At 54.4% G+C, this 11,302-nt stretch overlaps 1 protein-coding gene across 3 annotated transcripts in view; it reads left to right on the top strand.

The window, feature by feature from the left end:
- The first annotated feature begins 2,252 nt into the window (after nucleotides 1–2,252).
- Nucleotides 2,253–11,302, top strand: part of DLGAP3 (DLG associated protein 3) — a 40,084-nt gene continuing 31,034 nt past the window's right edge. For 2 of the 3 annotated variants that reach the window (XM_014521497.2, XM_025208034.1), the window contains exon 1: nucleotides 2,253–2,351. The gene's annotated coding sequence lies outside the window, so the exon portion shown is untranslated. The remainder of the gene's footprint in view (nucleotides 2,352–11,302) is intronic. The other variant, XM_025208035.1, reaches the window with a different exon arrangement.

The raw sequence follows: 11,302 nt of genomic DNA, 5'->3' as shown, positions 1-11,302 counted from the left end.
CAATGAGCGTAGATCAAATTCACTCAGTTTGTAAGTGGAAAGGCCATTTTTCTGACTGCTGTGGCCGTGGTTGTAAGGCAGTGTTGGAAATTCAATCTGTGTGTGCATTCTGCTCTCGTCGGGAGCAATAAGGATCCCATGGCGGGAACTCCTCTGGCAATCTGGCTGCTAATTTGCAAAGCAGAATGGATTCCAGCTTGCTCTACCATAGCTGGGTAGCTCTTTAGGGCAAATGTCTGTCATAAGCCTTACTTGTCTTTCTACCGTAGACAGAGATGACTGGGAAGATGGGCAAGGAGCAGGATGGATTTGGAACAGGGAGTTTATGGACTGATCTTAAGTGAAGCAAAGGCAACAGAGAGGCTTCTACTGAGCCTTGACTCAAAACCTAGATACAGCATTGATTCAGATGGGGCTTTTTGCCACCCCCATCTCGCCTGCAGAGCACTTGGGCGCACGCTTGGCTTTAACAATGGGCGTCGTTTCATTGCCCTCGATTGGCCGCTTGCAGGCTTGAGGCATGTGGTGGATGAAGGTCAGCATGTTCAGCACCTGGCAGAATACGGTTTATTGAGCCAAGTCCGTATAAAACCCAGCAGTGACATTAATGGGGTTTTTGAGTCGCTGACTGTAACAGCATCGCTTCTCCCACTGGCGTGATGCTATGGCTGCAGCCTTCTGCTAACAGCAGCGTCTTTTTCATTTGAAAGAGCAGAACTGCTGTAATTATCCTGAAGTCAGCAGTAACTCCCCTCCTGGAGGGAGCCTGCTGGGCTGCTTCTGTAGGATCCTCTCGGACATGTATTCAATAGAAGCTAAACACCACCTACCCCTACAAGTAGTGTGAGCTGTATTTAAAATGACCAAAGAAGCATTCAATACACCAATGCAAGCATACCCAGTTTCTCCAGACTGTGCTCTGAGCTGCGTCGCTTTGCTGATTTATACCAGCTGAGACTGTCCCCCCACCCTCGATATTTTAAAAAAAAGTCATTTCCTATCCAAGAGCTACAGAATTACTGCTTTCATGGAAGGAACAATGGGCAGAAATGTTTCCTTTCCAATAAATGTAAACTTGCTTGTATATCAGGGAAGGGCTGGCTGGGAGGGAAAGCCGTAGCTCCAAATAGCATTGTCTCCAAAATCTTCGCAGGTCAAACAAAACCCATGGGTCGGGTTCTCAGAGAGTAGAATCTGGTGTAGCATCATGGAAATTGGTAGAGCTGTGCTGATTTATGCTGGTTTAAGCAATGGCTCCCATGTTCTTTGCACTAACACAGGGGTGCTTAATCCTCAGCTCATGGGCTATATCTGGCCCCCAGAGTCCTGTTTCCCCATAGGTCTGTGTGTAGCCCCACAGGCCATGGCCCAGTGCAGTAGATCAAGCATGCAGGGCCTGATCAGGGCACATTGGGCTGCATGGAGGTGGTGCAGGGCCTGATCCTAGAGCCTGGGAGCCAGCCAGAGGTGATGTGGGACCTACCTGTGCACCCACAGGCCCGATCCTGCCCTGCAGAGTCCCATCTATCTCACAGACTGGCCCCTCACCACTCATCTGGCCCACAGAGCTGAAAGGTTGAGCCAACACTACACCTTTTGACTGGTCCCTGGGCCCCAAAGCGGGTTTGGTTTAACCAAGTGTTGGCTGGCATTTGGGGCCCATGTCTCTCACCACAGCAGGTCTGCAAGAGCCCCGAAAGCCCAGGTGAAAGATGATATGTCTCCATGGAAGGTAACAATGGTGTTTCACGAGCCTCTATTGAATACTGAAAGACCCCAGGAGGCATCAGAGGGGCTGTCTTGCTGGGTGACATTTTAGTAATGGGCTCATTATGGCTCTGATTCAGAAAGTTGGGACAGTGGATCCCTTTGTGAGCTCCCCCCTCAAACCTTCAGCCACACCTTTCAACCTCTGAAGGCTCAGGTCCCCCAGCAAACGCAATGGAGAGCTCAGTTGTCTTATCCCTGGGCAGTTGTTCCTGTCCTCCCTGGAAGGATGCCTGCCTTGGCTCCATACAAAGCCAGCAGCTCTGTATCACTTCCCAGTGCTGTAAGGCTTCTGGTGAGAAGCCCCATCCCCTGGTGTGAGTGTGCATGTGCACCTGTCTTTTGCTGCATGGGATAAATCTTTCTAGAGAAACTTTGGAAGGCTTGGGGTTGCTTTGGAGTTGATGAAAATCACTTTCCCAACAAAGCACATCACCTGCTGCCATCTTCTTCTGCTTTTCACACTCTCTGCCATTCTTCCTTCCAGACCCATGGTGCTGTGTTGCCCGAGGGAGGACTCTCCCTAGAAGAGAACAGTCCCCTGGGACCATGAGACTTGGATCGCAGTAGGAGCTGGGCAGTGAGTGAGTTGGACATGTGTTTGTTCTTTGCAATGCTTCCCTTAGGCTCCATTCAGGAGGCCAGTTCCACTGGCAAGGTCTGGAGCAGACTGGGTCACTGAGTGCCTTGGAAATCGTCCAGCTGGGTGACAGCACAGAAGTACATCTCACCATATCTTTGTAGAGTGCTGGGTGATATAGTGTCAAAAATGCTCCTGGATAGAGAGGCCAAGCCTGGGAGAGATTAGACAGCCTGGAGGATGCTTGTGTGTGAATGGAGACTGCCAGCAAGGAGGCTTTACTGAGGGGTGGGCAGAGGTGAATGTAAGTGTGACCAGTTTTGGGAAGGATGCGCTCGACGTTCCTCTTGTTCTCTGCATGCAGGAGCATCTAGGCACTTTGCTGTCATTCGCTGCTCGGAGTCCTGTCCATCCTGCTGCCAAAATGTGGCTGCCTCTGAGTTGGAGCTTAGCAGCCCTTTAACTGTGCATTTCTGCTGCCTTCCCTTGCTTCCTTGTTACAGTGAAGCAGACTAGTGGGTTTGACATGGAACAAGGGGGAGTGTGCGAGCTTAGCAGCCCTTTAACTGTGCATTTCTGCTGCCTTCCCTTGCTTCCTTGTTACAGTGAAGCAGACTGTAGTGGGTTTGACATGGAACAAGGAGGAGTGTGCTGCCTAGTCCAGGGGAACGGTAGGGGGGCACCAATTAGGCAGAGGATGCTGAGGAGCGGAGCTGTTCATAGACCTACCAACAAAGCATTTGCTGCTGGAACTAAGATGTCTTTGCAAATACAGGAGATCTGTTTTGACTCCACCTCCATGGGGAGGATGTCTTGGGTCCAGGGTGGAACTGCTGCTCATGGTAATGGGTCTCCCATTAAAACAACAGCCAGGCACCCTCCTTTTGGTTTAGTTTTTTTTTAGTCCCTGGCCTAAATGGGGCAGGGCATGCCCTTGGATCTGGGTTTTGCCTATCCTAGATGAACACCCCGACCGCAGAGATCTTGGCTTCTGTCTTTGTCATGATAGTGCTGGCTTTGTACTGCTGGGAGGCTGGGAAGTGGTGACAGCTCAACAAAGGGAATTCTTGGGCTCTGGCCAGCCCTCGAACTGGAGCATCTCCAGGACGCCAGGTCAATGCTGCTGCTCTTGCCGACGCTGCTTGGACTTGCTGGTGGACTCAGAACATTTGTTGTCAACTGGATTTTAATGCTCCTCTCAGGCCTCTGGGAGAGGGTTTTTTTGCAGCACTGGTTATGTTCAGAGGGCAAGGAGTTGCTCAGAGGTGTTGTCTAGTCCCAAGAGAGACTCAGGTTTACTCCTTTACTTTGAGGTGAGGCTGTAGGTTCCCTGCAGTCTGGGGTGTGATGTGCTCTGTGACCAATGGAGGAAAAGGTGGTGGTACCACCCTTGTCTTGTCTGCCATGATCTTGGCCCTTATTGTTAAGGGAGCCCTGGCTGGTGGGGAGAGCATTGGCCAGACTGGGCATGTGGTAGAGAGTAAGCATGAGCTGTGGCTTGGGGTTGTGGAGGCTTCAGACAGAGGGGCCCTGGGTCTTTATGCCTTGGTTGGGTGTCCTCCTGCCATTTCTCTGCCCCTTAGGGAAAAGGAGCTGGCAATGTCACTCCTTGCACCCACACAGCTTGCCCTCCCTTGCTCTTCCCATGTCCACAGCCTGTCTCTAGGTGCCCCTGCCCTGCCCAGCCCAGCCTGCCTTCCCGCTGTCCTGCATCTCTTTCAGCTTTCTCCTTCTTCCCCTGCAATTATCCTAATGAGCACTAGACTCTGTGATTGGGCAACCCATTGTCCCTGTCTCTGCCATTACCTGGGCCCATTGCTTGCTTGTCTTTCAGGCTGGGACCCTTTGGCCCTGACTGAGATGGGCAAGTCCTTCCCCCACCCCTCCCAATGGAGTCTGACGTGGCGCTTCTCACCTCAAGGAGTCCTGCTGATGGGCTACTGCTGTGCTACTTACTCCAAGGCTGGAGCAAGATAGGAGGAGACATGGGACACGGGGCAAGGAGGGGGTGGAGCTGCACAGGCCAGGAGAGAAGCAGAGAGGGTTTCCGGAGATGGTGGGAGGAGGAGGAGAATATTGTGCAGAGACTGGTTGGGGACCCCTCAGCAGGCAGGGAGCAGAGACTCCCCCACCCTTGTCTCCTTCACTTTTCACTGCATGACGGATGGGGAAACTGAGGCACAAATCAGGAAGGTGACTTGTCCAGGAGCGCTGCCCAAGCCAGGGGTAGAGTTGGATACAGAGTCTGGACTCTCTCTCTGCCTTATTTCCCTTCCAGGGTGTCGGGGCCGAGGGGCTGTGGCCAGCAGCCCAGGCACGTGGGCCGGGGAAAAGGTCGGCACGGCGAACTAGAATTAGGCACTGACGCGTAGAGGTTGATTAAAGATTGTTTCACTTACACCGTAGGTGGTCGCGGTGCAGGCAGGAAAAACTTTCTTGAGTTGCAGTTACAAAAAACACACGTGGAGTTTGCTAGTCTCCACAAAACAAATACGAACAGAGCTCTGGATACACACTCACGGAGTTTGCTAGGCTCCGTGGAACGACCGAAATGAGAACCCAAAAGATCACTCTCGACGAGCGCGCAGGGTAGGGTATGTCGAGGGATCGTGCGGCGACGGGGAGAGAGTCTTGGTAGCTGATCAAACCACCGGTCGGCTCCGAGACACGCGCAGAGTTTGTTAGGCTCTACCACATGGCCCAGAGTTCTCCACGAGATGGATGCGGAGCCCCCCTAAATGAGGTCCTCTCCGGAGATCTCCGAGGGAAACTGCTCAAGCCTCTTATACGGCTAGCAAGCCAATCGCTAGCCGCCACGTGGGAATAATTTAGAAACAGCCAATAGTGGGGGATGAATTTGCATGCAGGTGGCGGGAACTCCTTTGCACCGGGGTTTTCTCTCTGCAGCTGAGAATTGCACCCTGCAAAGAAAGCTCCTCGTGGCGGGAAATAATTCTGCAGTGCCGAAGCACACACAAAATCATTGGGTCATGACACAGGGAAGGAAGCCTGGAGTCACAAAGGACATCAAGGGGCGTTGGGGGGCTGGGCATGTCAGGGTGCCCTGGAGCCCACGTGGAAACCTTCCCCAGATAACAAGACCCTTCAATCATGTGGTCAGCTTGGGCTCACCTCTGAGTTTCTAGGCCATCCAGACAATGGTAGAGCTGGAAATAGAGCCCAGGAGTCTTGGCAGCACTCTCCTGAAAGACGTGTACTGTGGTTGCAGATGGAGATTCAGCTACAGCAAGCCTGTAGGTTTGGTATCTGATCTGATCTGAAGCTGGTCCTTTGAGGGCCTGCAACTCCCGGCTTCTTTGGACCTGACTGAGACCACTTCCTTGTGCCCTGGCAGGCACCAGCTGGCATCAATCATAAAGTGGCCAAGAGCTGAGTGGGCTGGAAGACCAGGCAAGTTGGGGCCAAGTCCCCTGCAAAGGCATTTGGGGAAAGCCGTGTCCCTTGACACTGCTGAGATCCCCGTGTGATGCCCTCCAACTGCCCGAGAGCAAGTTAGAGCTGGCGTTAAGAAGCGCAGTGATAAATCAGCCAGTGCTGCCGTTCTGCCCTGCCTCATGCACATGCTTTATTGCCCTCTTTCTGTGCACGGTCATTTCCCTCTGTGCTTGAGTGGTTGCTGTGCAGGTGTCGGCTGCCACCGACGCAGCCGCGGTCCAGGGATTGAGGGCCAGGAGAGGGGAGCGGAGGCAGGTTCTTGGAGCTGTGCCTTGCAGAGGCTGCCCTGGTCCCTGGTGCAAGGCAGAGCAGCTTCACCAAAGGCTCAAGTGCTCCCTGCTTGCCCTCAATGCCACCACTGGCCACCCCTTGACTGAATGGGTATATGGCTCTACTTGCCTGCCTTCTGCTTGTGTGCCCAGGGAGGTGCCTTGTTGCAGGCAGGGCTGGAGTCTGGTTGCATTTGGCAGAGTGCTCCCACAGGCGCTCCGGGAACAGGGCATTCTCCTCTCCAAGCTGGACCTGGGTCAAGCAAAGCAGGACGCTGCACCCTCTCCCACCAGCCAGATGCTGCAATGATTTGTCTACCCAAATGGAAGGACTGGGGTCTAGTCAGAGCAGAAGACTGAGAGCCAGGACTCCTGGGTTTTTCCCCCAGCTCAGCCGTTGACTCGGTGTGTTCTTGGGTGAATCCCATTCTCTCTCTCACCCTCTTCTCTTTCTCACATCTGTGGAAACAAAGAGAATGAGACTCACAGATCTGTAGATGTTAGGGGCTGGAAGGGACCTCTGAGATGCGGTGGCCTGGGTGTACTCTGCAGAACCCCAGGGGACAGTAACTGCCTCCCCTTGCTTGAAGGGTGGCCAGGGATCAGGGAGAAGTCTGGCTGAGTTTCTTTCCCTGGGAGTCCCCTTAGCATCCCCTAGGCCATTCTAACTCCCTGCAGCCTGGAGAAATAGGATGTGTTGCATGGCCTGGTCTTCTGGAGCCTCTCCTTTCTCTCACTGACTTTTCTTCCCGTGTGATAACCTTTAACAGTAGGCAACATGGCTCCAACCTGGGGACTGTCAATACTGTGGCAGGTGCCTCTACCAGTTGAGTTAAAGGAACAGCTTCCTTAGCAGGTGGCAGTAGGAGTCTGTGCCCAGCCAGTGGAGCAGCAGCTGCTGGGAGATGTGACGTGTACATGGCAGCATGTCACATATGCTCGGAGTTGCACACCGATGCTCCTCTGTGCTTCTTCCTGGAGGGGGAGCTGGTACTGGTGCAGCACTGGCCAGGCCAGGTCCCTTCTGCCTGCAGAGCTGCAGCACATAGGTACTGCTGGGCCAGGTAGATCGGGAAGGTCAGATGTTCACTTAGCTCCAGCCTAGATCCTAATTCCTTTGCCCCCGTACACATGGAATGGGGAACGGGCCTGTGCCAAGTTCCAGGTGCCCTAGGGAGCAAGTGGGGGCTGGACATCTGATCCACCCCTGAATTTCTGCCTGCTTCTAGATGGACCCAAGCACCACCCTCGCATGGCTTTGCCCACCATGTCTGACCAAAGGACTGGAAGAAGCCTCCAGACCTGGGGTATTTAGTCCTTGCACATGTAGGCCAAGGAAGCCTCCACATCCCCACTTCCTTGTGCTCTCAGATGGACAGGGTGGAAATGAAGCATAATTAAATGAACCCATCTCCATTCAGTGGGGGAGCCAGAAGGAGAGACGGGGAGCCTGCGATCCACACAAAACCAGTCCCTACCCTAAGTGGCTGCTCTAGTGCCTGGTTGCCTCCCCAGTCTGCCCCCAGGAGAAGCCCTGTTCTGTATGCAGCGGTGGCTCACCTGGGACTTGCCGGAGAGAAAAGCCTCCCCTGCCAGGCACCATATGGTTTATCATCTCCACAGCAAATTAGAGCGTTTGGCTCTTGGCGGAGGGGCCATTTATCTGCCAGCCTCAAAACCCAGCGCTCGCTGATGATGAGTCCTCTCTCATGCCGCCTGACCCTCTCTGCCAGGGAGAAAATGCAGCGGAAGCAAAAGCAAGCAACTAACTTTGCAGTGGGGGAATTGCTGATGGGAGTTTCTCCTGGCGTCAGATGTAATAAAGGCAAGAAGTGAGTTATTTGTAATGGTAATTGCGTGCCTCCAGTTTATCCTAGCACATAATTGTGTGGGCGGTAGGTTCCCACTGGTGGTAATTACCCTGGTGTTAAATGGCACAATATTAAGGCGTGCTGATTTTTCCCTTTTTTATTTTGCAGTTTACTGTAACAAATTCGGCTCGTATCAACAGCTCTAACGCCAAGATCCCACCCTGGCAAAGCCCGCTTCCCGGCTTTGGCGCAGATCTGATTTTCTGAGGAGCTGTTCGCATCTCCTTCTTGCTGTCTTGTTCCCCCTTTGGCTCCATCTCGAGCTGTTCTGCCTTGGCAGCCTTCTGCTCTCGCCTCCCCTCCATCCTAGCCTTGCCCAACATCTGCTCTTGTTCTTGTCTTAAATACGAGACACCCTCCAGACTGGACCATAGGGCCCTCATGGCAATTCTCCTCTTCCCGTCCAAGTCAGCACATCAGTCCTTTGTGGCTTCTCAGCCACTCTCTGGCCTGATGTCTTCATCACCTGCAAGCTCTTTGTTTCCTGCTCTTCCTTGTTCCGATCTCCTTTTCCTTCCATTTTCTTTCTGTATTCAGATGGGCTGTTCTCCCCTCAGCCCAGTGCCCTGTGCACAGCCCCTTTATCTTTGCAGAGATGCTGAATTTGCAGCTGCATATGCTGTCTGGGAGAGGGGTGTGGGTGCCACTTCTCCAGTGCAACATGGGCACCAGCATGGTCCATCAGCTGGCTGGAGACCTAGGAATCCTTCTTCTCTTTGGGGTCGAGGATGGGAATTCGGTGGGACTGGTGATGGAGGTATCAGATCACCCTTTATCTGTCCATTGTGGGGTTGTTCCTCACACTCCTTTTGGAAGCATTGGAGTCTGGAGCGTGTGACTAGGTTTTCCATGCAACAAATCTGTGTTTCCATCTCAGCTCTGCCTCCAGCTGCTGACTTCCCAAGTATCTGCAGCAGGTTCCTCGCCCAGAGTCACTAATGAACTCCATCTCCCTGGCTGGGGGGTTGAACTGGCCCCTTAGGACCAAGGTCGATCTGAAAAATTGCCTGAAGCTGAATAGGCCCAAGTCTGGCATAAGAGGCCTTTCCACAATGAGGGGAAATCTCATCTGTGCTGGGCTTGGCTTTGTGGAGTGAACTCCCTATGGAAACTCAGCCCATCAAATGCCTCCCTACTGTCTGCTCCAAGGCCAGGCATGTTCCTCAGCTCCTTCTTTGAGGGAAGCACACAGCAGCGTGCCCATGCAGGAGGAGGATCAAGCACATGACAGATGGTAGATGTGTCTGAGGGTGCCTCAGAAATACCCTGGGGCATGGAAGTCTGTGGGGAACGGGACCCAGCACCCTTTCCTGCAAGGAGAGCTGAGGTAGTGGAGGCAGAGGGGTCAGCGGAAGAGCTGGTGATAAGCTGCCCGTCTTTGGGGAATGCCTGCTATTGAAGTAGTTGGGTCTCTGTGCCATCAACTTTGATGTGGGGGTGGTGGGGTGGGAGTGGGAGGTGGAGGGGTTCAGAGCCAGCACTGTTTCCCCTGGAGTAACTCGTAGGGGACGAGAGGTCTGCAGCATGGGAGGTCATTGGGGCTTGTCTGTGCATGGGGGTCTGGAGCTCTGCTTGGAGGCCGCCCCTCTCCCTAGCTCTCTGGAAATGTTTGAGTGCAGGGACCTGGATTTACATGATGAGTTAGAGGAGGAGATAAAGATGCCTCCAGGCAGGCCCACGCATCCAGGTCATTGGGTGCAGGGAAGTCAAACCAGTCTCTGCCTCTCAGCTGGGCCATGTTCCATGGGGTGCCCGGGGTCCCATTTGATCTGTGCGTCTGGGAAGCATGGGCCTCTCTGGAGCACTTGGGGCGGTGACTCAGTCAGTGGGCAAGGAGGGCTGGTGGCTGAGAGGAGCCCCCATGTGCAGGGGAAGCGAGAACAGCACTGGGTGATGGCACGCCACAGCCCATGCTCCTGGAAATCCAGAGCAGCTCCTTGCTGAAGCACTTGGTCATGATTTTGGCCTGCCTCTCGATGCCAGGCAAGCAAAACAGGCCCCTCCTGAGCTTCACCCAAGCTTAGGGAGCATATTCGTGTCCTCCCGTTGCATCATTGGCCTACTAGCAATGAGACCTCCAGAAATGAGCCTTAAATCCCACCGCCCTGCAAGGAGGAATGGAAGGAACGGGGGGGATGGATTCATGGGGAGGCTCCCGCCAGGGGATCAGAGCTGGGATGGCAACCCAGGGCCTCCCGAATCATGGACCATTGTCTGGCTCTGCAAGATGAGGGGGCAGTTTCTACCCTGAGCTGGGGACACCATAGGATCTCCAGCCACACCTGCACACCAAAGAAGCGGCTCAGATTGTGGGGACTTGGTCCAAATTTAGGCCCTTTAGGAAGTCATGGGACCAAGTCCTCTGAGCAGCTAGTGGTCCGCAAGGCTGGGAGGAGGTTGCAGAGACCTCCTTGGCACACTTGCTGGATCACAGCCTGTTTTCTGGAGGAGGTCAGCAGTTGTCCCTGTGTTTCCAGCTCACTTGCCTGTCATCCCCCTTGGCTCCTGGCTAGACCAGTCCCTTGCTGTTTCCACTTGTTGCTGGATTTCTCATCCTTCCCCCCGCTGCCCTTGAGCTGTCCAGATACAGCCAGCTCTGTCCCCACCTGCTGCAGGCTCCTGAGAGGGCTATGCCTGGCAGGGGCTGCTGTGAGCCGGGGCTGGCGCTGACACGCCTGGCTGGAGAGGCTTTGTGGAAGGTGGTATTACCATGAGAAGCAGCAGCCGCTGGCAGGGAGGGAGGCGATGATCCCCGTTATCAGCACCCGCATGCTCTCCCCAGCAGCTTTCCATTAGCAGCATCGCTGTCCTATCAGCCCTGCCGGCTCCTCTCTGAGCACTAGTCCTTGAAATGACCCTTATCTCCCCAGGAAGGTGCAGCGCCACGACTCTGGTTCCAGTCTTAGCCTCTGCAGCGATGCTGCTTTCGCCCCTGAATGCCAACTGGGCATGAGAGGAGCCTGGATCCTGGTCTCTGGGGGGCAGGATCCTGAGGGGTGAGGATCCCTGGGGGGCCCATGGCCACTCTTTTCAGTGAAACTGGGGTTCCAGCTCTGACCTGTCCCAGGAGCTGGTGTGGGCTGTGATCCACGCAGCGGCCTCACTTGTGGTTTGCTGGCACCTGGCCCCCTCCTGCCACTGTTCAGCCAGCTCCAGTGTGGCTGGTCCCCAGGCTGCCCTGGTGCAGTGCATGTGCTGCCCAGCCTGGGTGCTGGGCTTGCACGCAGCCTGCAGTAATTGAAGCATCACTGCCATGCAGCAGAGCTCATGCACTCCGTAAATCCTGCCAAGGCGGCTGTGCTGAGCCGTGGCCGTGATGCACAGCGATGCCAAGCAGGCTTGGGGGTTGTGTGTGCTGT

This window comes from Alligator sinensis, unplaced genomic scaffold, assembly GCF_000455745.1.
Source record: "Alligator sinensis unplaced genomic scaffold, ASM45574v1 scaffold547_1, whole genome shotgun sequence".
NCBI lineage: Eukaryota > Metazoa > Chordata > Crocodylia > Alligatoridae > Alligator > Alligator sinensis.
This window is presented reverse-complemented; position numbering and strand designations above follow the sequence as displayed.